Here is a 27695-nt window from a genome sequence, read left to right as displayed (position 1 = left end):
AATAAAGCGATTTAGGTACTTGGGGCCAGGGGAGAGGTAAGGTGAGGAGGGTGACAACAAGGATAGAAAAGACCCTCACCTGAAATCAGTGCTGTTACGATGTCAAACAGAGCTTTTATCCAGTACCTACTGGGTGTCCAAAAAGATGATAAAGATGGTTAGGAGGTAGAAGGGATGATCACATCAAGAGAGTTTATATCGAAAAATAAATGCTTGCTTGTGGTTTTGATTGCAAAAAACTATGAGAATATCAAAACATCTAAAATCCAATGTGACTATCCTACTGAAGGATAGGCTTTGTACTTTGAGCTAAGTCCTGAAAGAAAAAAATAATCAGATTTGAGTAATTGCGTCAGGTCACCTAATGGGTACGTGTCTTATTTATTCTTCGCTCTTCCACCAAAAGAGAATACAGACTAATAAAAAGAAATAGGTGAAATCCCATTTCCAGGAGAAAAGTTTGTTAGAAATAGCATCATAAATATTTTGTTTTTAGGACATCTCCGCTGTCCTGATTGAACTTGATTATCTCTTCACAGAGCCTGAAAAACATACACAGGATATGGTTTGTTCACTGAGTGGAACATTCTTCAGAAACTACACACAGAGTTCATTCCAGGTGTCAGACACAAGCACAACACTTTGATACTTCAGCATGTGGTCGTGTTTCATCACAAGCACAAATACGATAAATTCTCAAAGTTTCAGAAATTTGGCAAGACTTTCCTTTTTTTTTTTTATTTGGAAGAAAACTCTGCTACTTTGCCACTGGATTTTCTGCATTTTTTATTAATCTCCAATAGTAACGTGATCTTTCCTGACCATTACGGCTACATGTGACTGTGAGAGGTACCCAGATGCTCCTGTATTACAGAGCCAAGATGGCTGTGGTCCTAGAAGAACACTAAACAGTACGCTAGCTGAGATACATTCCATAAGTCAAGTTATTTTCATTACTTTCAAAAAGAATTTTTCTTGTAGTATAGCTGTCTCTTTTGTCCTCCGAGTCTTGGATGTATGTTAGCACATTCACCGTACTAATATGACTGTGAAAAATGTAGTGGTACATGTTTTGTTTCTACAAATATGCATTAGAAAGGGAAAAACATGAGGGGAAAAAAAATAAATCTATTTTCTCTTCTGAGCAGTTACCTGGCTTCTGTTCTTCCATTTCCCAGACCGGGAAATAGTATTTTTGTCTCTGGACTTCTCTTCTGGGAACTTAGTTCCTCTTTGAACCTTTGCAGGCTTAAAATATCCTCAACAGGCCGATAGCAGACAGGTGGGAAAATGGATGTGTGAAGGAAAAGAGTGGTTGTCTTCTATGTTTCCCTTCTGCACACTGTGTTATGCTCTGTCACAATAGGTTTTCTGTTCATATTTCCTAATTCTTTGTATTTGTCTTACTCTTCAAAAGAGCTAATGTGAATGTTTAGCATACCTAGCTCATAGTGTTTTACCACTGCACTACGCTATTGCATACTGTTAGACTTCATGCAGTGACAGTGAAGCATGTTTTAAGCTGATCAGTGATGCTTACCATGTTAAACAGGCATATCTTGGGGAAGTTATACAGTCACACCAAATTCTAACCTAATTAAGCAAATCATATATCATTTTTTGAAATGACTTTAAAGGGCAAACTGAACGACAATGTTTTGTTTATGACCTTTTAATCTTGTCTACAACAAATTAAATTTTGTCTACAGAAAATAAATTTATAAAGATGATGAAGTGTCTTATGGCAAGAAAATCCATTAGGAAATCTTGAGTGTGGCTTGATAAACATAGCTTTGTAAGTGTCACAGCCATTTGGCATTATATCTAGTGAATTCATTTGTGTTTGTATGTGTTGAGAGGTGGAGGATGAACAAGAGGCACTTCATTTGATCTCATTGTGAAGAAATATTGGATGCTGTGATTTCAGCCACCTCAGAGAATAAAACTTCCATATGCAAACTTTAAATGAAAAACAATAAACCGTCTTCAATTCCTGCCACAATCTCCATTTAGGAGTAGTTGGAAAACACTGTTTTGCAAAGCAAGTTATAAAGTCATAGATATTTGATTTTATTTCATTTCGTTGCTATTATCATAGACAATTCTGTCTTGGAATCCTTTCAGTAAATTTTCAAATTCTATCACAGTCATCACCATCACAAAGAAATTCTAAACTTCATTACTAGGTTGAGAATGCCTTTTAAATTTCCAGCTTAGATTAGTTCAAGGTCCCTCAAAACCCACTGATTCTTCCTGCAAACATTGCTCTAACACTCTATTCAAAAGTACAGAGTAAACAATAAGCAAGAAACAGTAGAGAGTGTCTTAGCAGGGGCAGAAACATCAGTTTATCCACAGAAAAAACCAGAGCATATAATAGGGATTAGTAGGATTAAAAGATTAAAGTAGAAAAGAAATAGGCAACGCTCCGTACAAAGCTGACCACCTTGAAATAGCCTTTATTTGATTTCCAGCCCCAGCTGCTCTGTGAAGTGTTCAAAAACAGATGAGATAGATATTCTGTGGTATCTTCAAGTTGTAGGCAACCTGCATAATTTAGTGCTCTGATTCATTTCACTAAAAAATGAGGGCTGAATAGTGACCACATTTTTAAAAATTACAAATTTAAGCGAGACAGTATAATTAATATTATAAATATTAGGATTAGTGCTGTTTTATGGGGTGTTACTGGGTGAAAACCAACTTCTTAGATAAAGAAGAGACTAAAGAAATGTAACCTTAAGAAATAAAAGAGGATTTAGCACTAAGATATTTGGAGCAAGTGTTTAAAATCTGAGTCATTCAGAACCTGGTTTAGCTAAAGAGAAATTGAGCATTTCATTGGCCTCACTGCAACTCAGTCTTTCACCATTCATATAATAAAGATTAAAATGAAAAAGTAACCTGAAATATCAGCAGTAATTTCATGAGTATTGTTTCTTTCTTTAGTCTCTCCTTTAATAACTCTGTAAGTGCAGTAGAAAATGGCAACTGTGTTAATCTGTTTTCTTACTTGATCATAATTTATGCCTTTTTGTAAGCAATATGTTTCCTGTGACTTCTGAAATATAGCATTCAGTACGAATCAAATGATCCTCCTTTATCCCCTATAATATAAATGTAAAGTTAAAACCAGTATTTTCTGCATAACCCAAGTGGGCTTCAACTTCAGGGATGCAGAAGTTAAGCTTTCAAAAAGAACACAAGAAGCATAACTTCCTTAGTCCTTTTGTATCAGCTTTTCTAAGCCATTAGTAGGTAAATGGCTCGTTACAGCTGGGACTGATAGGTATTAGCACAGAGCACCATGCAGGGTAAGCAGCCACCCTAGCAAGACTTAGCACTGGAATAGCTATGCTAGAAATGCCATTTCAAAAGGGTATTTCAGAGAAAAGTGTTTCAGCTGGAGTGGAGAGGGGACCTATTTTGATAGTAGTAGCATTTCTGCTTCCTTTCCCTGCATTTTGCGAAGTATTAGCATGAGTAAATTTTATTGTAATGACAATGAGTGTGTTTTAGAACTGAATACATGTTCTTGCCTCAGCAACATTAGTATTCTATGTATGCATTTGATCTTTAAAGTGCTGTGTCAGCTTTGAAATACACGACACAATATAGTGTTCAAAGAAAAAAACCCACCAACCTTATTGAATATACTTGTTAATGATTGTGAATTAAAATAATTTCAATAATTAGCCTTTTACTATAGTGTCTTATGTGCTGTACCAGTGTAAGAAATCATTGTGAAATATCCCGAAAAATATTCTGTACCAAGTATTAACTGTGGCATTTCTCAGCAGGTGGGGGCTGAAGACCTAGTTTTCTTAGCAAGGCCCAACTTCACCCCATAAGTTGAACCCTCTGAGAATGGGACACCTGTTATTAAGGTCCTAACAGAACTGTTGGCACAAGAACAGGAAGAAATACTGAACTTATCATGCAACTGGTAAAAACTTTTGTGAACACTTTGAGTCACAAAAGCACTAGGTATGTAGCAAAAGCCTCATCTGGCCTTCTGACAAGAACTGTTTTCTTTTATCGTAACAGAACTATCCCAATACTTCATTTGTGGTATTGGATTTTTGCTACCCAGTATTGGTTCTGTGTTTCTTATTTTGATTTCTTGAGAGAGAAGTGGAAGGTAATAGACTGCTGCTGTACCTTCTGTGGTCTTCTGTATAGAACTGTGCACTAGGAATTGCACAAAGTGAATTTACGCTCTCGCAGGGTGTTGGATGCAAGGAGCTGCACAACTCTGCTGGCTCCTTACTTTGAAAACCAGTAGAATTGGTTGTTCGGTGAAGTTGGTGTCTTAAAGCAGCAGAGAATGACTGCACAGAATATGTTCAAGCATTTCTTGTGTTGGTCTTTAATGCCAAAGGCAACTGTACAATTGGCTATTTAGGCATGTTTCATCTCTGTGAAATTTGTAATTTTTCCTTTTTCATGATATGTTCATATTTTCATGAATTACATCATTTTAATGCATGCAGGAGTTTGCACTGTGCAAAGCGGGCTTCTCTGTGATTCAAGTAGTTGTAACAATATTTAAATTATGTGTAAGGTACCATATTTTAGCTGCTGATATGATCATTTATGACTAACCTATTACAATTTGTTAGCACAGAACTGACCTTTTTCTTGTAAGCAAAGGGCACATTTTACAGCTTCCTGAACATGTCTTATCTACTTAGAAGGTTTTACAGAAAAGTAAGATGTAGTGACATTTAGTTTTATTCTAGTTCACTGCCATTAACCTCCTCCTACTGACTTTTACATAGTTGTGTATAGTGCTTTATCAAGAGAGGGCAAATTAAGCTCCACTGTGTTTCAGTCTGCAGCCTCTTACCATGCTACATCTTACAGAACTGCAATATTTGGGTACTTAATGATGACGCTTTATGTGTTCCTGCCTATGACACACATTTACACAATCATTTATAAAACAACAGCTTCATCAAATAAACGACCACATTTCTTCATTGCACTGAAACATCATTTTTCCAAGTATCTGCTGACTTCCCATGAGGAGTCTTTGCTAATTGGCCTACATCCATGTGCTTGCTCATACACCAAGAGCTAGACAGGAAACCAGTTTACATGGTTAGGTTCTTTTGAATATTCATATTTTTCTTAGTTTGCTTTTCCATTTATGCCATGCCGTGCTATTTAGTATGCTCAGTGCTTTGCTTCGCACCCCATGGATCAATTCGACTATGAAGTTAGCAAAGTATGGAAGGTTTCTGTGAGCACATATTCAACCATGAATTTTCTATACTTTTTCTCCAGCATGTTTAATGGATTTGGACATAAAATCTAAGGCATTTCACAAGCTGTTTGATATGTATGGGAAAGCACAGTTCAAAATGAGGTTTTCCTTTCAGTTAATTTAATGTTTGGAGCCTGTCAGATTTACTGAAAGATGGGTAGTTATACCGTGTGAGTTAACAAAGGAATCATATCATCCCTCCTCCACCCCTATGGTTAGCCTTCCTTGAATGTGTTCATTTCACTGATAAATGATTTCCAGCAGGGAGCATTTAGAAATGCTCTAGACTAAGAGAAAATAAAGTCAGAACCATGTAAGAAGCTGTCTAAAGCAGATTGGGAGTCACCTCAAGTTTTAATTATTGCTTTGGATTGGTATGCTTTTCTGGTGTTACTACAATTTCCAGTATTTGACAATGTTGATGGATTTTGAAGTAATAGCAGCAGCAGATAGAAATTCAATCCAAATATGAATTATTCACTGCCAAATATTTATTAGTCCTTACTTATTAATGCTTACTAATGTATTGCTGGGTAAGAATGTTTCAGATTTCAGTCTTAGTCAAAGAGCTTTTTGCTAAACAATTAATATGCAATGTGCAATGCCATTTCCTGTGATGGGATGAGAGCTTGCAGAGGATTGTCATTTCTTTTGAATACTTTTTTTGTCCTTTCAAGACATGTCTCTTGAAATATTTTGAGCTTGTCTTAGCACTACAAATCTAAAATAACATGAATTCATATTTGAGTTCAGGCAATTAATTCAACCCATCTTTTTCACCATGTGATGTGGCGCTGATTCTTGGGCCAAATTGTGTGTGTGATTTATTCACAGAGGTATATCCTTGATCTGGTTTTGTGTGTTTATGGTGTGTGATTTATTCACAGAGGTATATCCTTGATCTGGTTTTGTGTGTTTGTGTTTGGTTTGTGGTTTGTTTTTGTTTTTTTTTTTCCATCTGGGTGACTATGTGAGTAACTATCAATGTCCGTAGTATATTTCTATTTACCTATGTGAGACTTTTTATATAAACACACTTAGTGGCTGGTTTAAAGCATAAATTTATGCTACTATTTCAAAAGCCCAGCCTAACAAGTAGGGAATAAAACTAAGAACACTAAAGATATAAAAGCTAACAACTTTTATGGCAATAGCTCTGTTTTTTTGTCTGCAAGAAACAGAATTTGGTAGTGTCTAAGTGGTGCAAATGAACATTATGTAAAGAGGGCAGGCAAAGGTTTATTTATGTGTATTTGTCATTTAATTATTTTGTGTCAGTAAGAGAATGATGAGCTTGATTTCTGAAGATTCATCTTGCAGCAGAAGTTCTGCTTCATGTACATAGGAGTAAAGAGATGGATTTCTATGGCAGCACTTATTTATTTTCTCTCTTTGATTAGGGGCAATGACAAATGCATGTGAAATTTTGCTTTGTACAGTGCTTTGGTAAAAATGAGATTGCAGCAGATATCACCTTGATAAGTAGCTAAAATAATTTTGCACAACATAGTCAGATCTGGCAGCTAATGTGTAGTTTAATATCTAATACATTAGACATATTACTTATTAAAAATTTCTGTGGCTACATTTGAAAGGGAGTTAGACAATTTTATGGCCACATATTAGTAAAATCTATATATAGAACAATAAAGACGAATCAGGAAAGATGTTTTCCTACCTTGTACAAAATTGTATAGCTTGGTTGCTCTTGCTTGCTTTTTTCATGTCAGAAGGAGAGGTAAACGATATTTCTGTGCAACCTTAAGTACAGTCTGTAATGTTCATTTCTCCTGAAACAGCTGTGCCTGAATTAGATTTTCCTCCAGTGAGTTATTTTTATTATTTGGGAGACATAGGTCAAGCAAGATTAAGAAACTGAACACAAGCTGGTAATTATGATACCTATTTGGAACATGAGAGCGAGTTTCCTGGCTTGCTAGGCCAAAAGCAAAGGTAAGAAAGTGTTTCAGATGAATGAAGGGACAGATGGATGGTTTTTCTTTTTTGTTTGTCCAGAACTTCTGTTGTAGAATAGAGAAATCTTTTACACTGGAAAGAACATTTTCCTAAGATTAGGCCACTTTTAGAGTTGTCATTTTCAGGCTTGTTATTAGAATAAGGCACTTTTGAGCATACTGCTTTTGCAGGTGAATAAATTGGAGCTTTATTATACTGCAGAGCTGTTAGCCTTACTGTATCAGTGCAGATATCCTTCACATAGACAGGCATTTAGACCCCACTTAAACGGTTAAAATTCTATCAAGAATGAAAGGGGGAAGATTGTTCTTAGTATTTGGAAATTCTGATGTTGAATTGGGAAGACATAAAAGGACTCCAGAGCTTAGAACGTGAATTTACAGGTTAGGTATGAATGTATATCGCTTCTTGTGCTTAAAGGTCTACCTATATCTTACTGGGTAGTTACCCTTAGCCAAAAAAGGTAAGAAAGAAAAGATATTTTCTCTGTTTTTAAAACTATTTACATTAAAATGTCTGAGGTGGGGTTTGTGCTGTATTTACATTTCAAAAAAAACATTTCAAAGGTTTGTGCTGTATTTACATTTCAAAAAAAAATAGGAAGTATGATGTTCCTACTGGGCAGCTGGGTTTTTTATACTTTTTATAGCCCAATTTCAAATAAAAATTATTTTTCATTCAGTACTCAGATGTTACCGAAATAAATGAAGGATTAGTTTAGATGGAAGATTAACACAAAGGACTACAGTATGCCAATAATAAAATTGAAAAATTATTGACAAGTGCAGCAAAGAGCACACTGGTGTGTACTTTATGCAGAAAAACAAAGGATGTGGTTGAGAAAGAAAAATTAAAACACATGTGGGCTGGTTGGATTTTGGCGGTTGGACATGGTAAACAATTGGTAAACAGTCTTCCAAAAGAAATAACAGAGATTGCAACTTCTTTTACTCATTTTACCTTTAAATTTTTGATTAATTTTTTATCTGTTTGGTTTTGGATAGTGTTTATTTTTCATTTTGGTATCCTCACCCCTGGTTCAGGCATAAGCATCGTTTATTCGCCATGTTAATCTCTCGACTATAAGCTAACTTCTGGCTGTTCTGTACTTGAGTCGTTGTGCTTCTAAAAGTTGCTTTAGACACTTTACTTGAGAATACATAGCACTGAAATGCTATGTGAATGTGTATTATTAAGGCACCAATCAACTAGCTATGTAGATCTTTTTCATAACTGAATCACAGGGGAACATCTCTTTAAGTTAAAAGAGTATTTATTTTCAGAAGATACATCTCTGTCTTCTGAATGAGAATTTTATAGAGTACTTGGAATATTGTGAACTCTCATCCACTGACACACAGCTGTGTAAATGAAGTACTTGTCTAGTTGACTCCTGATACTAAGAAGAGATTTTTTATCTATGATGGAAGGCCATATACTTTCAGATAGGACACGTGCTGGAATGTGATGTGTAGGGGTCATGCATATGAAGATATAAATGTTCTCAATGTAGAATCCTGAAGGCTGTTCTCATAGTAGACATTATTGCAGGGTTCAGTTTTTGGACTCTTCCAGCTGACTCCAGAGAAATAGTGAATGTTTTATGTTACAGCTGGTTCATACATTAAGCATTTGAAGGCAGGACTTAGAATATCCCAATACAGAAAAGAACAACAGCAGGCATCTTACTTGACCAGCCTAACAGCCTTCTACAATGAAATGACTAGCTCAGAGGGTGTGGAGAGAGCAGTGGATGTTTTTGATCTTGGCTTTAGCAATACTTTCAGCAGTACTTTTACTCCCATAACTTCCTTATGGACAGATTGATGAAGTTTATAGTAGATAAGTGAACAGTGAGATAGGCTGAAAGTACCCTGAACTGTCAGCACAAAAGGCAGGATGAAGTCCACCAAGGTCGGTCACTAGAGACATATCCCAGTATCAATACTGGGGCCAAAAGTGGTAAATTATTTCATTAGTTACCTGGATGGAGGCTACAGCATGCACCCTCTGCAAATTCACAGGTGATGGAAAGCTGGGAAGGGTGGCTGGTAGATCAGATGGTTGCCTGGACACACGAGGTGTTGGCTGGCAGGAACCTTATGAAGTTCAACACACACGTGTCAGGTCTTGTGCCTGGGGAGGAGTAATCCCATGCATGAGCATAGATTCAGGCTGACCAGTTGAAAAGCAGTCTTGCAGAAAAGGACCCTGTATGGATGTGGTTAGAAAGTTGTCTAAAATAAGTTTAAGTACAGCAAAAATTCTGCCCCTGCATCCTACTCATTGAAGATTATAAATCCCTCTGAAAAGTCACTTAGGGTAAGAGTATGTGAGACTGTAAAAACTAGATTTGAAGGAGAAGTGGGGTTGTCTTTCCTTTGTGTTTTTATCTTCTCAAGACAGATTTAACTGGCTAAGAATCTGATAGTCTGCTTGGTATCACAGTTAAAAGTATCTGCATTTTCTGACCAGTATTAAAGTGTAGCAGATTTTAGATTCCATCAGTTAGCGAAGTTTGATTTTTACATGTCTAGTATAATTAAAATAAGATTCTTAAAACAGCCAGAGAAGCTTAAGAGTTAATAATTTAGATATAAAATTCCTGATTTTTTTTTTCTTGAATGCTATTATTGCAGAAAGCTTTAGGAGTTATCTGAACTGATGTTGTTTTCAAAAGCAGAATGTGCCCTTTAAAACAAATCAAGGGCATGTCTGAAGTCTTAAATTTTTTTGAGTTATTACTGTTGGAAAAGAGGTCAGATTAACTGGAAGATGTCTCCACTGGAGTTCTGAGACCCTGGCTAGTTTCTCACTTCAGACCTGCTTTTGAGTAGTGATATACAAAGAAATAAAAGGAATCTCAGGGTTTTTGTTCTTTTTTTCTGAAGAATGATGTGACCTTTTCAAGCCAAGAAGTCTACAACGCCTGAAGTCACAATATATCCACAAACAACTCTAAAAAATAATGGCTGACTGTGTTTTCTTTAATTTCCAGTCTGAATAGGTTGAGGATAGTGTTTAATGTGAGTGTTATACTTGAATATTTGAATAAGAATTCATGCTGTAATTAGCACTCATCCATTTTTCTTGTGCTATGAGGTATGAGTTACAATAAAATATGCATTCATAATTAATTTACAGACCCAAAGAAAGAATGATTCTGGGTAAACTAAGCAGTTAATCCCCTGCAGTAATAGATCATAGATGTGATTTTAAATTTGGTCTCTGATAGCTGTGTGTCCTTAGGAAAAGCCCAATAGAGACAAAGAATCATAGAATCATAGAAGCAAGGGTGTACCTTTGGAAGATGCCAAAGGCCTCTCTTTTTAACAGGGGGTGTCAGGTCCCAGGAAGACACAATCTGATCGTGGCATGGAACTAAACTGATGGTCTCTATCTGAGGAGCAAACGTGTCCAGAGCTTCACTTCTCCCATCTCTCATGGGAATTGGTGTTTTGGCATTAAAGGGTGAGTCCATAGTAAGCAAATATTTATAGATAACACAAGATACAGGGGTTTACTGAATGTAAACATTTGACTCCCTGATAACTTTGAATTAGCTTGAAAACAAACAGAATAGGATGAATCACTTACTGGTAAACCAATGGATCTGTTATGACCCATATCCTTTGTCAAGATGTCAGCAACTATTTTATTCTATACATATAAAATTATATTTGGAAATCAGTGTAGAAAAGACGTGCTCTTATTGGGTGGTTTGTCTGCTACTGTGTGTTGAAGTTGTCTCTTTGCTCACCAGCACTGGCTGTTTTCTTTATAGCAATTTTTTAAGGTATGGTATATGTTCAGCCACAAAAAGGATAATTGCTGGAAGGAACTAAGCAACAAAGGAAGGAAGAGCAACAAAGATTATCAGACTAGGTAGCCTTACTTTACATCAGCAAAATAGATTATTGTATCTAGGGCCAGTCGGATATTTTCGAGCAAAACAGTATTTTTTGGGTGAAGTGTGGATTTTGTGGAGTTTGGAGTTCTTTCTTTGAAACATCTCTGCTTAAAGAACTTTTCATGTAAAGGCCCTGGGAGTTCTAGTTCATACCACGTTTTTGAGGCAAACCTATCCAAGAGAGGCAATTCAAAATAGGGTTCTAAAGGGCAGCGCAAATCATCCTGAAAAACTGAGCTAAGGAAGTAGCAAGAATTTTCTACAAATGGGGTATTATTCTTTTCTGCCACATCCATTTTTACGCTTTTTAAGATAATTTTGATTGTTACGAACTAGCTAGCTGTGTATAGAGGCAATTACACCTTAATAATTAATAAATAATTAATGAATTTCTTCAACTTAAGACTATTTAAAAAAACTTACATACTAAAATAGCCTCTTAAATTTTTTTACGGTAACTCATTTTTAAAGAAATCCTCTGATGTTGTGCCCTAAATGTTTGCCTCTTAAAAGAAAACTGATCTTTAACTTTTTAGAATTCCTGGGCTGACTGTTTTTCCATTATTCTTTGGCGAAAGTAGTCTTACCCAAGCTCAGTTTCTGAAGACTTTCTAATTAAGAGCTGGATACAGTACTCCAGCTGGAGTCTCACCGTTAAAACCTTTTGGTTTGTCATGCATTTGAAAGAGAGAGGGAAATGAAAGAAGAAATAGCAGTGACCAATAACCAACAGCTGATATTTTCATCTCTATTATGATATAGTAGAAGAACAAAGAATCCTTCAAGACTTGAAAAGTAACAAAATCCAGATGTATCTATTGTGTGAAGAGGTCATGTTACTGTTTGAAAACAAGTATGTGTTAAAGGTAGAAAGAAGCTATCTTGTGTGAAGCTTTCTCAGACCAAGTTGTGTCCTCTTTGGTCGAAACCACAGTTACAAATCTAAGTAACTACATGGTAAGACTATCATGTAGACAAGCTTTCATGACCTTGCAGGTAGGAGAAATGAAGAAAATTCAGTACTATAACATGTACATAGGTAATAAAGATCATGTATGTAAGGAATGAACGCTACCAGTAATAATGGATGAGAATGCTGCTGACTTGTTCTGATCACTGTGGGCTGTCAGTGTAATGCTGAAAAGGAAAATATTCTGAGAGGGAAATATTTATACTACCTTATCTGGAATACAAATTTTGTACAGTTTGTATCAGCTATATTGAAGAAAGGATTATTTTTGGCTGGCGTCTATTAATGACTAAGCAATTAGAAGGCATATGGAGCAGCAGTTATAAGAGCAGAATGAAGGGGCTTGATATTTTGTGGTTACTGACAAAATTATTATAAGGTTATTATTGAGCTGTAAAGTATATACAAAGAAGAGAAGACGGAATAAATATCACAATGAAAAGCTTTTTCAGCATATGAACAAATAGGAGTGAACTGGCTACATTGTTATGCTGGAAATGAGAAATGACCTAAGAGTCCTAATTTCTGCAAGTGGGTCAGAAAACTTGAATGTTTTTAAGATGACATTCAGTTAACTATGAACAGACTAAATTCTACAATTCAAGTTTTTGTCTTTGAATAAGTGGAGTAATGTCAGAAATAGCCCTTCCTTTCTAGTGAGCTGAAGCAATCCTGTCCCAAGAACCTCTATCTTCTGTTCAGCAGCATAAATCCTTGAGAAGGTCTGGAAATAACAACTACTTCTGAGACTGTTACATGGGTTTTTTGAATCATGTAGCATCTTACACATTTGTCCAGTTGCCTCTCCCTTGAAAGTAAATTAGGCACTTGCAGTCTTGCTGAAGAGTGAGCACTGTATTTATAGCAGATTTTTCTCAGTTATTATGCAGATTGATGCTCCATAGCTTCTAATCTACAGTAGCAAGGCATAGAAGCAAAATGGACTCTTCAAACTGTTGCAGTTGTTTCTGTGGAACCTTTGTGGAGCGCCAGTAAACCCAAATACTGTTCAAGCAAAAATTGAGCCAGTGTAATCGTAGATTTGGACCTTGAACAAGCTGTGAGTTGTGATAAGTGGACTTACTGAGCCCAGAGCTGGCTAAGTCAGGCCAGTGCACTTGTCCTTATTATAGATGAGTGGTCAGGGATTATTTTTTTAAATTATTTTTTATTTTTCAAGAGAATGTCTCATCTTCTACTGATTATGATTTATCACTACTAGAGACAATTTACTGGGAAACAGGAATACTTGAAGAAGAATTCCTAAACTGCTAAGTGCTCACAGTCATCTGAATCAAAAATTGTCTCAAATCCCTCCCTCTCTTCTCAATCTTTCTATTCCCTGAACTGATTTTGGCCCTACTCATTTCCATGAGATACTAAAGTATGTTAGAAAGCAATTTATTTAAAAAAAAAAATTACAGCAAGGTAACAACCCAAATAGTGGATGCTTATCCCCATATATCATCTACTACAGATCTTTTCTTTGATAACATTACTTATTTTTTCTTATAACCCAAGAGTGTTATTAATGACCTGCACACAGTTAGTATTGATGATGGTAAAGTACCTCAAGGCTTGATGAAAAGTTTAGTAGAAGCTTCGACATCCTTTAGATATAATAAGAGATAATAGTAGAGTAAAAAAAAATTACTATTCAGAAGCCAGGTAACAAATAAAATGATCAGGTTTTAAAGAGATATTTAATTGCTCTACATGTAAATGTAATTATTTGTGTGTGCTGACTCATGATGTTTGAACTTTGTGGTTGGCAATACTGAGACTGCCAAAAAGAAAAATACACTTAATAGCAGTTATCATCTTTTGATAAATAATTCTTTGAGAAATGACTTAGTGTTCATAACTTACAAGAAAGAAAAATAATGTAGAACTTGAAATTCTTTTGAAAGCAAAAAACCACAAACTTTTAAATACATACTTGTACTTAATATTTTCAGAATTCAAACTAGCAGACACTACATTAATTCTTTCTGGGAAATCTATTAGTCAAGCAGAACCAGTCAAATTGGTTTCAGTGTAACTTTCTTTGAAATTACTGAAAACCACGTAACTAAAGACATTTTAACAAGTAAAAACCTTTTAAATAGTTAACATAGATGTGACAACGTTGGCAAAAATTATGTTCATATGGAGAGAAGTTGTTTCATTAGTACTAAAGCATGTCACGTTGTTGAGGAAGGCAACAGCTTCTAATGCAAAGTGGTGTTCATCCATTAGAAAGATGCCTGTGCCATGTGTTAATAAATACAACAAATAAAGAAAATTCATTTTGAAGTTGAATTTATTAACTTAGACTAAAAAATGTGTGGCAGCAACGTATAACTAGAGGAAAGAGCACACATGAATTTAATTTTTTTAGTTCCTAATACTCTCTAAAAGGTTGCTAGGCTTCCCATCTATACTTACAACTTGTGACTCGGCTTGTCTTCCACAAAGAAATGATATAAATTCAGAGTCTTCTGGCAGTTAATTGAGATATTAGATAATTATGTTTAGACATTTAACAGCCATGTCTTTGCATAAAGTATTCTAAACCCTTTGCTCTCTTCAGATCCATTAAGCTTAGTTACTCAGGGCCTTTAGATTTTTGTATAGCATCCTGCAGTTAAAACTTTACATCTCCTGGAAGTTAAAAATCCTCTCTACAAAAATAACAAAAAACCCTCTACCCTTCACCCACCATTTCTGAGCTCCTGCATTTCATTCTTTCAGAGTTGTAACATTATTGTTGCTTTTTACATTACTGTCTTTATGTGCAAATATTTATAGTGTATATTTCTCCCTGAAAAATACCCTATATCCCATGAGATAAAAGAGCTGAAAACGGGATTGTACACAATAACTTCAGGTTCACCTCTTCAGCTTTTTCTGACAAGCAGCAGGGAAATTATCTAAAATATCTTTTCAAGTTGTAAATGGCAATAGGAAGTCTTTTTAATTTCTATGTGTTGTCTCAATTTGAATGTACAAGAATGTGTGAGGAAATCTGCATGAGAATTTTTAGAGAATCTGGGTAGCAAACTTTATGAAAGCCACTGTAAAATTAGCAAGATTAGAAGGATTTGCTTTAAAGGCTAAAAAAGAATAAGAACATGTGTAGGTGAGCTATCTAGGTTCCTGTTGAAAGTGTTGTATAAAATGTATACAATGTAGAAAGAAATACTGTAAGCTTTACATTTTTTAATTCCGTTTTACTTTAGGAATAGGTTTTGCCTGCTTAAGCTCATTTCATTGAGAAATGGATGTATATAACAGGTCACCTGTGACTTTACAGAAATGATGCCTGCAGCGTTATCCATTCTCCTGGAGTTATACTAAGGAAAGATATTATAGGATTAAGAAATCTGCCCAAACTTGTGTTAAGTAAACTTGTAGACATCCATAATCTTATCAACCATGCAGCTGAAAGATTTGCAGTTTGTGCATCACCATGTGGTTAAAACATCCACTCTCTTTTCTTAATAAACTTGTCATCTGTGTACTAGTGGTACCAGGGAAAGTAAAATCTATGCTTTTCAGAGATGAAGCAGGATGTAATAGAACACCTACTTGGAAACAGCTGCCTGGATTAAAGGTGCTATTACCTTTTCCAAGCTACTCTGGTCCAGGCTGAGGCACATATAGAGTGACATGAGGATTTCTAATCTATAGACAGAAGTGCACCAGGTGCTCAGAAGGGTTACAGAAAGGCCAGGTCTAGGTGGAAGACTACTTTGTAGTAATGTGTAGCTTTGATTTAGAGGATCTTTAGCAGCTGAAAGCAGGAATCCTATTCATCTGCTCAAACTTTATCCAGAACAGCTTGTGTGCTAAGGCCCTGCTGAAGTAGGGGGTGTAGGGAGGTGGTGCATACAGCAGTCAAAGTGGGGGTTTTCATCAGACAGCACGCACTTTCCTGGCAGAGAAGATGGTTAAATCCTGTATCACAGCAGTCATAAAGTGTAAAGAGAACCAGATTTGCTCATGCCAAAATCCTAGCACCGTTCTGATTACAAAACTGTTATATTTGCTTTTTTCAAAGAGGTGAAGGTGGGAGAAGCAGCTCTAGAGCCCAGAGTGATTTCTGTTGTAAAGTTTCGTAAGATGACAGGCTACTTTCCTGAGGATGTCAGTTTTATGGTGCGTCTCCCCATAATGGCAGGGAATCGTATCTATTTTAAGCCGGCCCAACTTTTCTTTGTTTTCACTTTTTACCTCCTGTTCAAATTTCCAGACAAGGCACCGAGCTGCTGTTTGAGCTCTAAGTGAAATTCCTTTTCTGCTTGACTGTTCTCTGCCAGCCAGTGCTAACAAGAAGCCTTCCCAGCAATCTCTCAGATGGAATAAGCTCTGATAACCTGAAAGAGACTTTTTGTTGCGACTCTTCTAAACCCCAGAGGTGTGGGTTGTCTTTTCCTCAGAGCACGCACTCCTCTAAACCCCAAGATGTTGGATCTTCTCTTCCTCAAAGAATGCAGTCACAAAGACCTTTTAAGAGAGAGATTCCTTTTTTAGTCCTTTGAGTGTCTGGGAAAGGGAAGCAATGGAAACTAATGTGCCAATCCTCAAGTGCAGTCTGCAGGTGGATTCGTTCTCAAAAGAAAGGATGGAGTTAATGCATTAGCTTTACTTTTAGTGTAACCCAACCTCTGACAGCTCTGGTACTGTCAGTTACCTGCAGTTTTGCTCCTACTGTGGGAGCACTGAGAGGTCTCATGCTTCTTTAAACAACCCGGGGGTGAGGGGCAGAGGGGAACCTTACTGTTCCTAGAGCAGCTCTGCACATTCAGCCTGGCACATCCAGATCCTAACCGTATGGAGGAGTTATTGGGTTTCTTTGGTATCAGTGTAATTTAAAAGCAAGTTTCAAGTAGGTGAATGCTTGATGTTTTTCCTCTATGCAGATTCTTTGTTATTACCTGCTAGGGAGTTGTCTGATGGAGTTTGGGATGCAGGTATGGCTTAAGGTCCCATTGTTCAGTTTTTTGCCTGTGCTACTTCCTCTGTCTTTTTGTGGCCATCTTCTGTTTACTTGAAGGAGCTGAGAAGCTGAGGATAATAAAATGGAAAACTATTTGTTTTTTAAAATGCATTCATGGCTAAAGCCAGCTTGTGTAGAAATCAGTGAATGAAACCTGTATCTAGGATGAGGCTTTAAAAGGCTGTTGTGCAAGTGATAATTTTGATTTCTTTGTTCAGTATTTATTTTGGTTAACTGAAATTAATATTTCCTCCACAAAGTCAGTCTATGACTGTGTAAATGATTTTTGCTTTCTGGAGCTTGCTGTAACTTTAAAGGCTTTGATGTTTTCAGACTCTGTCACTTGTCAGTGCTGCATGTGGTACATATCCCAGGCCAGGAGCAATGGAGATCAGTAACCGAAGGGGGTTTCCATTCAGATGAGAACATCTCAGGACAGTAGTGAAATGCAGCAGAATGAGTCCTGCCAAGCTGGCTTGGAGGGGCTGGGAATTCACACTGAATCTGTAAAGATGAGGATTAGAGCCAGGCCTGAAAAACAACAGAACCTGATAAACCCAAGGACATATAATTACAGGTAAGATAAACAAGTAACAAAGAACTGGTTATCTCAGCTTTCTATATGTCTAGTATGTGAGAATTCCCACAGGGCAGTGACAGGAAAATGCATCAGCTGTGTTGGATCAAGTAATGAATGTAACTTTCTATGAATTGTGTTTGGAGAGGCAGCTCATTTGAAGAGGCAGGACCTGTGCAGCATCACTGGGAGGGCAGTTCCCAACTTCAGTTTAGCTCTCTGGTTTCTGTTCAGCTCAGAGTAATGCTGCTTATCTGGCACGGCCAGTCAGTTCCTGTGGTTGCCCAAGACGGGCCTTGCAGTGGGATAAGAGATTGGATTGTGTAAACCTTGAACTTACTGTAGGGAATTTTCCTGCTCCAGGTAACTGGCAAAGTGCACCTTCAAGGAGCATATTGAAATGGCTAGAAAAACCTAGTCACACAGAGGCCAGGATACGCAGACATTTGGTAAATGTCGTCTTGGAGTGGTGGAGAAGTGGCTGTGGAACTGTGAAAACTGCCTTGAGATGAAAAATCAGTTGTGTAACATCCTTCAGATCATTCCAGGAAGCAAGACCCAGTCATTAGTTTGCTGCTGTTGTACTAGCCAGACAATTTATTGTTAAATGCTTGTCTGTAAAGAAAAATCTGCTTTTTCTGCGAGCTCTCGATAGCACTGACATTTACTCAGAGTAAATCTAACATGGATTGGCTCAGAACAGTACAGCTTGACAGACATGACATTTACTGCTGCCATACTTTAACCAATATTGTGATGATAAGGTCTTGGATATCCAATGGAATTGGTGAAATACAATTTTAAACCTAATGGATAGTCTATTTACCTTTACACTAAGCTGTAAGAAGAAATAAATTAAGGATCTTTCCATGCTGCTTGGTATACACTGAAAAAACCTCATGAATTGAAATTTACCCTTATTTCCATTGTCTCCAGACATTAAAAGTACAAGTTAGTTTTTCCTGTCCTTTTTTTGAGTTTGTAAGTCTGTTTCCCACAGCCTTGCTAAACTGTAGATTATACATGGTCTTTAAATACTGTATGATTATTATGAAAAAGGAAAAGGCATTTGTTCACTTTCAGTTCCATCCATAAAAACCAAGGAAACTCATTGTAAGTGTCCTTTGATAGTTTTCCAGACTTCTTGAAAAATTCAGCTTGAATTTTAGTCCTGTCCTGCCCTGTGTTTTCTGCCAGGTTTAATATAATAAATGAAACAGCACTTAATGCACATCTAATGCTAGATACTTTATAGCTGTGAGGTGGGATTACAAATATGACACATTGCTTTTGTTGTTTTGGTTTTTTTTCTGTTGGATACTAGGAAATGATTTATGGAAAGAGGCTACAGTTGACAAAAGGGTATAGCAATCATTAAACAGAATTGTTGGAGGTCCGTATGTGCTAAGGCTTTTTATTTCTTAGAAAATGCAATTTCTCCAACTGTTGATCTTTTAGCGATGGTGCAGTAGAATCGATTGATGCTTTCCAAATGCAACACCCCACAGTTTCATTTTGTCCATCTGTGTCCATATCAGTCATTTTTCTTTCTGTTTTCCTTCCAAGATTAAATCAGTGACACAAACTGGAATTTGTCCACTGACAGACTGTAGTAGAATGGAAAGTGGTATTGGTACATGGTTACTTTTAAGTTTCTTCAACGAGCTTTATTAGTGCATCTCTCCACTTATTTGGAATTCTCTGACATCTTGGAAAGAGTTATTTTGTGAAGACCAAAAGAAATTATTCCGGGTTCCTTAAGGATTTTTAAAGATTTATCTTAGGGCATTTATAAGGAATCATGCAGACACTTTCGTTTATAAGAATGATTGGCCAAGAGCTGCAACCTGCCTCTCCTCTGGGGAATGAAAAGGAATTCTTTGAAGTAGTCTTTCCTTTGCAGCTTGGGGGGGGGCTTCTGTCCTGTGGGCAAATTTAAAAAAAAAAAACCAAAAAAACACCAAATGGATATGAATTGAAGAAGACATACAGGTTCATACTTATGCACCTAATTCAAGTTTCCACTGCTACCTTTTTTCCCCTTTACTATTTATTTCTTTGCTGTATTTTTCTTTGCAGTATTTGGGCTCTTCTTGAGAGTGTAGGGGTATAGTAAGTAGTACCTCATGTTTTTTTGTTGTTGAGGTCAATTTCTATCCAGCTCTACTGTTGGTGTTTTGTAGTATAAAGTGTATACATTAAAGACAGCTAGAAGATCATACCTAGTTTCTGAATTTTAGAAATGTTCCAAGTTCTGAATTTTTTACTTTAACTGGTTCACAGTGGGTTTGTCATGAGTTGCTAAAAGGTAGTGAAAGCAGTGCTTTCTATAGCTACCCTACCTTTGGTTTTTATTGTTATCGTAATGAAAACAGAAATTGCCTTGAAGCAGGTGTATTAATCATAGATCCATTTTTTATGCAATATTTGAGACACCTCAGTGAATTCTATAAATTAAACTTTGTAGGAGCAGTCTATTTTTAGGTGCAACTCTTGCTGTGAGCTTGGGCAATGTTTGTGTTTAAGAGGGCATATTGAGATCAAGTATTTTGGTGCAGTGGGAGATGGAAACGTGAACCAAAGACACCATTTAAAGGTTCATTAGTTAAACCATTTTCCTTACTCTAACCAATGAAGAATTTCTAAATTAGATGACACCGGCAGACCCCAGTGGCTGTAAGGATTAATGTGGTGCTGCATGCCAAAGAGTTCTTGCCAAGCCAGCAGCTAAGGATTGACGCGCAAAGCCCATCGGTACTGATCTGTGGCCCCTCACAAGGCTGATCCTGAATGCGAACCATGGCTGCTGCCCTGAAAGCAACCCGAAGTCCTTCCCCTCACTAACACCCACCCAAGTCTCTCATTCATCCTGAAGCAAGTGATAGAATTTTCTTATGGTAATTAATCAACTGGGACTAAAAGGTCCTGGTGAGAAAGAGGAGGAAAATATCAAGCTGGAATTACTGCTTTAAAAACAGTGTGCTGGAAAAGTATTATAAACATCACTAGTATTCAGCATCAGTGCAGAATATCTTACAGGAAATGAAATAATGTATTATTAAAAATACGGAATAGTTTTATTTCCACCAGGAAATGAGAGAATTGCATGAGGATATCTTCTTTAGCGTTTTCATAAATCATTCACATAATATTTCTTTCTTAGTCATAAGTTCAATTATCAGTAGTGTAGCGTGTCAGGAATTAGTTATGTCTTGATGAAATCTAATTATTCATGAGTTTATTTTGCTGGATTTTTTTAAAGTGTCTTGAAGTAAAGGTTGCTGTCCTTCATGGTTTAAGATAATCAAATTACACACACAGTGTTATTGGGGGAGGGAAGCAATTACCAGTCATGCACACACAATTAAAATAAGTTTTGAAGCCTTCAGAGTGCTTTACCATTTTATTACCATTCTTAACTAAGAATATTGTCATAATAGTTTATAAAGCTGCTAGAAAGTCAAAACCCATTCTTTTTAATGCAGACTGCTTATAAATTTATCTTAGTGGATCTTCCCTTTGAATACGTATAACATCTTTGGTGAACAGCATAGCAGTTCTGTTGAATGATTCTGAATTATGAAGACAGACATAGGAAGAATTAAAAAATAACTTACTTGTACATCACTCTGGAAAAAGCAATCTGAATTATTTTAAAGCTATAGGTAATGAGATCCTCTTGCTTTTCTGACTCTGTTAGATAGCTCTTGCTTAGGTGGGGGGGGTTTGCCAAGAATATTGAATGAAACCTTAACACTGTAGAACACCAAGTTAAAATTGTTCCGAATTTAAGTGCCCTTTGAGCATTAAGCTCCTTGAATATTAATGGTTGCTTAACTTTTTTGAAAAGACAGTAACATTATTCCAAGAAAATACATCAAATCACTGTCATCATATGGCAGAATAGTGATTAGGAGCAGAAATCACACAAGGCTTAATTAAAGAAATTAAAATGTTGCAAGAACGTATTAGCTAGAAGAGGGAACAGGACTCTTGCAAGGCATCTTACAACCAAGTGCTAGATTTAAGACTGTGGCAACTTCTTCTTGCTTTGTAAGGTGCTTGCTATGTGTAGTTGCTATGTGTAGTTCTATAGAAGAGAATGCAGGGGAGTGTTATTTACCATAAAATATCAACTTGCTTTCTATCTTTGAAACATATGCCAACAAAGGAAACATGATGCAATTAATGTCAAGATGATGGCCATATATCAGAGTAAGAAAGTTTTCTTCACAGTCTGGAAACCGCAAAGACTAGTACCAGTCAATAAGCTCAAATAGCAGCTATTTGGGTGTCTCCCTGTTTCAGCCTTCACAGTTGAGTGCCAACAAGTCTGATGAGGCAGAATGTATGTAAAGGGAACTAGCTTGCTCTCCTGGGATTGAGTAGATCAGTGACCCATTTTACAAAAGCAGGACCTTTCTGTTCAGTTTGGATTTTGACTGTGCACAAAGAATTTCTCACTACAATGAATTTAGAGCTTGGAAAAGCTATTTTTACTCACTTTTATTGTAGCACTACTGTCACCTGCAGAACAGATATTAAAGCTTGTGTGTGCACTGCCTACTAGCTTCAGCAGGTGTTTGTTTCAATTGATGACTCTCCTGTTGTGTGCATTAGAAAAGTCTCCCAATACCACAACATGTGAGAACGGAACCCTTTTTTTTTTTTTTCATGGGCTACTGAGAATGGCAGAAGTTACAAACCATTAGTGGAATGTTGAAAACACTCGTGTTACTCCCCTTTGTCCCCAGAAATTGCAAGATTTTACACTAAGACATTCTCAGCAAGGTGCTGCTCTTATTAGTAATTAACAGTGGATTTTAATTTAATCAGAATAACTGTTATAAATCAATTCAACACAGAGATCTTCAAAATCAGTTCAGCTTCTTTAAAGCATAGGGTAAAATTATATGAATTACTTGCCTAAATCTTTGCGCCTCAATCCAGATTTGAAGTGAAGAAAAAGTGTTATTAACCAGCCTGTGGATAAATTTTAAGCTGTGAGTTTAAAAACTATGAACTTCTGTGTATTTAGAATTATCATGATAGAAGTGTTTGTAAATTTCATAAATGCTGAAATAAATCCCTGAGGTTGCAGTTCAGGGAAAGCTTGGATTTTGTTGTTTGAGACTTTCTCATGTTAGTTGTTTTAGTATCAAGACATGTTGAGCACTTGATGATTTTTATGAAGTTAAGGGGACCAGCGGATCCTTGTTCCTTACAGAAATGGTATCATGAATCCACAGGGAAAGAGCAGTATCTGCAATCTGAATTCAAATGCCAAATGTAACGATCAGTAATTTAGATGGTAATTTGGTCTGTGACTGAATTGCTTTATGGACTTTTGTGACGTAGGAAGGAGAATATTCGGTTAAGTGGGGTATGTGTGTACTTGCAAATTAAACAAAATTTTCAAAGCCATATTTTAGGATTTTTAATAGAGTTTGTATCTTTTGTTAGACTAATTACCATAATTGTAAAAAGGTAGGAATGCTTTTAAACTAGCAGACCCTTTTTCAGATCCAGAGAGAATTTGAGAAAAGTTAGGCCCGTTTGTGTTCAACTTTTTATATAAGCAAAGTTGTAAATAAATCGTAGAAGATATCCAATTTTGCCACTTGAGATAGGACTTGCAACACATAGTAAGAAAATAAAACCAAGCTGAAAAAGCTGGGGCTTGCTTGTGTACTCAGACCATTATGGCAACAGCAAGACTACCCAAATTTAACTGGCTTTTGGAAGTATGAAGGTCCTTATTTCTTTAATGGGTATTTTCCTGGTAAGTGGGAAGACAGTATAAAATGGCATGTATGTGCTGTTTTGAAGGTGTGAGCGAGGATTGCCTTCCTCGACTATTCATAATTGATGAGATTCCATTAAGATTTAATGATTCTTTCAAAAGTAACTTTAGTTTCTTTTGCCTTTTTATTTTTTGTTGGCTTTTAGCAATTTGGGGGTTATATTTTTACACTGATCTTTGAAAATTGGAGGATTCCTCCTCCCCCTCACCCCTCAACTGAGCTAATGTCATTAAATTATGGTTTTGGCATAATTATGTCAATTGACCCTTTCCATATAGTAAGAAAACTGGAAAACTAATTTATGGTGTTCACTGGGTAACATGACAACTCTTCCGAAGATCACTGGAAAGGCTTGATGACAAGTCTACAGCGTATTTTGGGGGGGGAAGTTCTGTTTTCTGCAAAATGTTATCTTTGAAATATTTGAGATTTGGAAAACACAGTTAACAAGAATTGTGTTTGTTTCCCTACAGTTATAAACCTCATTGTACAAGTCTTTCTGGGAAAACCTTTGATCAGGAAGTGGAGAATATACTGATACATTTTTTACAAGGTTTGAAATAGCTTTTTTTTGCATGTAAATACAGCAGACTAATATCATAGAATCATAGAATCGTCTAGGTTGGAAGAGACCCTTGGGATCATCGAGTCAAACCATCTACCCTACTCTACAAAGTTCTCCCATGTCCCCCAACACCACATCTAAACGGCTCTTAAACACATCCAGGGATGGTGACTCAACCATCTCCCTGGGCAGCCTATTCCAATGCCCGACCACTCTTTCTGTGTAAAATTCCTCCTAATGTTCAATCTAAACCTACCCTGTTGGAGCCTGAATATCTTAATATTGAAAACACTGTATTTCTGTGTGTCAATTTTTATCCATCATTTTTGTGGTTTACGTGTTAAAGCCTGCACATTAAAGCATTCTGACTGTGTGTGACTGAGAAGTAGAAGTTACTGGTTAAAAGTTAGAAACACAGAAGTAATAGCCACCAGTGAAAAATACAAACTTTCTTAAGCTGCCTACTGACAGGTATTGATATAACAAAGTTGTAAGTACTGGTGACTGGTGACATCCCAGTGGGAAGATACAGACATGTAAAGGTATGTGCTGAATCATTTTAAATCTGCAGTAGATCAAAACAAGGCAGGTATGAAATGCCATTGCAGTATTGCAAAGCTGAAAGAAGCTGACATTTTTGACAACAGCTGCCACTGCTGTATTAGTGTTACTTCTGAATGTCACTCATTCATCATTTGAAGAGTGAATGACCTACTTGGAAAATCAAAGTAACCTGCTCTTGTCCTTTGGGAAGTAATGCCACTTTTTTCCCAACTGAGTTACCACCAATTAGTAGATGGCATAGGAAACTACGGCACACAGATTTTGCCCTAGGCTGCAGAACAGGAGGAAAATGTAGAGGATAACTGTGTTTCATGGTACCTTGGCACATATGACCATTTCTTTAGGGTTTAGAGGACAGGGTTCCATTTAGATATGATTGGCTTGTGAAGGGCTAACTAGAGAGAGAAACTGTGTATCTTTTCAGAGGATTTTTCAGGATGTAGGATCCAGAATGTTAAAGATGAGGAAATAAGGAATAGGGAAGACTGTAACCTACTGTTCTTACAGTGAGAAATATTCCCCTGGAGTGTCCTCTTAAGAGGACTATTTTAACAGGTGTAACCAAAAGTGTCAGGCTTTGTATAAGCCAGGCTTTCAATGGCTGGCAGAGCTCAGCTGGTGTCTAAATGAGAGCACACATTTGATTGTTTGTATTCCAAAGGGAACTTGACACTGAGCTCTGAGTGCCACAGTGAGCTTCAACAGCCTATTCAGGAGGAGTAAACCTGGAAATAAATGCTCTGACACAAACCAGAATCAATGCAAAATCTGGATTTACTAATTTCTAGTTTCTGTTTTAAATACAAAATCATGAACACACACCACCACCACCCACAACCCTCCCCCTGGAAAGGGTTGCAGAGGAATCCTCTTTACTGGGTGCAAATTACCTTGGTAGTGTTGGTTCTGCTTTTTTTGTTGCTCCTTACTAATATCAAGAGTCACAGAAGGAACAGCTGACCTAATTTTGCACCAATGATTTTGCAGTTTTTATCACAAAATTGAAAAAAAGATGCGTAACTACTTATTTTAAATGCAGCAGAAAAGACATATAAAGGTAAATAGAACTAGAATCTGTGTTTCTTATTCCCACTGTCGTGCAATTTCTCCAGTCTAAGGTTTAAATTACCTTTGCTCAAATTGTCAGAAGTTTGTTTACTGCTATTTACAAATCAAAAGGAAGATAGTAGGGTTCATAGGGCAGTTGGATCCTTTATGGTCTAACAATTCTTACTGGTTTTGAACCTCCATAGACAGCATAAGATCTGTCCGAGTTTCACGGCATAAGAACAAAGCCTGGATGTTTCCATTTGTGGTCCTTTTCCTGCTGTAGCATTGCGGGCTGTTGCTGTTGGACAGACTTTGGTTATGAAGGGAATGGTACAGCAGTTCCCTGTAACCTTTTTGTTGCTAACAATCTCATCCGTGATGGTGAATGGAAATGTTGCCAGACAATCAAATCCAGCTTTAGTACTTCAAAAGTGGAACCACACATGCAAGTGGTGGTGAAATTGAATAGCCTTGGAATTTTCTATTTCGGTGTGCAGGAGAAAAACACAGGTTTTGTACTTTGTACTTGCTGAGGCGCAAAGGACTGAGCGCCTTCTCATCTTGTAATGTCCACAGAAAAATTAGTTGGAGAAATCAGTGCAACAACATTAGAGGAGACAATATGAAATAATAGAAAATAGTTGCTTAATCTAGTGTCAAACTGTCTTAGACAGGATCAACTCTATCTGACTGGAAACCCCACTTTCCAGAGGCTTACTGTCCTCTTCAGGTTACTAACAGTGATTCTTGGAGGTAATGATCAAGAAGGGAGGGTGTCATCCATCATCCCACATTGTCTGTGTTTAAACCTTCTGGTTGCTGTAAGAAGAATATTGAGCTCCTTTCTTTTTTGGCTGTGAGATTCAATTCTAGCATACTTGAAATTGTAAGTAGACAATGAGTGGAGAGGAGAGCTGTCCACAAATCAGATTCTTTCTAGTTTAAATGCTATTTATTCCAAACAAAGTATCTGAAAAGCAGCTGAAATTTTGAAAGCGTTTGCGAGGAGGAGATAACAGTGGTATTTTTTTCCCCCCAAATATCGAAAGCTTTCCAGTAGGGGATAAAAAAGAAGAGGCATCTATTAAAATATTTTATGGAGTTCCTGGGGTTGAGGTTCCTCAGAATAGTTGAGGAAGAGAGTCCTGTGCCAGATTGGATTGGATTTTGGAAGTTTACATCTTTATATCTTGAGTCCCCATTTCCCAGTTCTGTGAAAATTTAAGACATTTTTACAATTGCAGTTAACTCATTGGTAGCTGGGCAACCCTGAAACTGGAAGTGGGCTCCCATGAACCCATGAGGGAACCTTCTAGGCAGGTCTTTGAAATCTCTGAGAACCAACTTCCACAAATGCATTGCTTTCACAGACCTCTTTTTCTCACTAGCTGGAGGGGAGAGAGAAAAACCCTGAAAATATTCTGTACTTAAAGTGAAAATCTGGGCTGGGGAGGGAGAGAGGGGGTTCCCCTTTTGAAACCAAGAGCTAAAGCTTAGTGCCTTTCCGCTGCTTTTAACAAAATGTCTTACATTGCATTTAATGCCATTAATGCAACTAAAAGAAATCTTAAGAATTCTTAAAGTGTGTGACAAAACCCAGAATAGTTGTGATGTGGACTATGCATTTGTTTTTATTTGTTAGATAAATACTTTTTTAAGAGTTAAATTTGTAATTAATAGTTAATGTTGTAATTTGTTAGCTAAATATTGTAGCTAATAATAGTTGTGTATTAAACTTTTATCCAGCATCCTAGATATTTAATGTTTTAGTATTTTTTTAATCGTGGGCTTTTGAACACTAGAGTAGTCAAAAGGTTAAAGAATATTTTCATTAATTCACCACAGACCCTGGCAGTTCTTACGTTAGTAGCTACATGAAAGCATTAGCTAGGAGTTGCCCTTTTACAGTGAAGTGGTAGTCACTAAAGGCTTTGTGATCAATGGTAATTTCTGCTTTGATAACCAAACTGATGAAATGGTGATTTGATCAAACTAGCAAAGCAAAGCTCTAACATATTTCTTTTATTA

The 27695-nt window shown here is 36.7% G+C and overlaps 1 long non-coding RNA gene across 1 annotated transcript in view; it reads left to right on the top strand.

Annotated features, from left to right (window-relative positions):
• The window catches only part of LOC106895760, a 129106-nt gene that overhangs the window by 27180 nt on the left and 74231 nt on the right, over positions 1-27695 (top strand). The window lies entirely within an intron of this gene.

Source organism: Calidris pugnax, unplaced genomic scaffold, assembly GCF_001431845.1.
Source record: "Calidris pugnax isolate Ruff unplaced genomic scaffold, ASM143184v1 scaffold38, whole genome shotgun sequence".
Taxonomy (NCBI): domain Eukaryota; kingdom Metazoa; phylum Chordata; class Aves; order Charadriiformes; family Scolopacidae; genus Calidris; species Calidris pugnax.
Note: the sequence above shows the minus strand (reverse complement) of the source record. Positions and strands in the feature narration are given on the sequence as shown.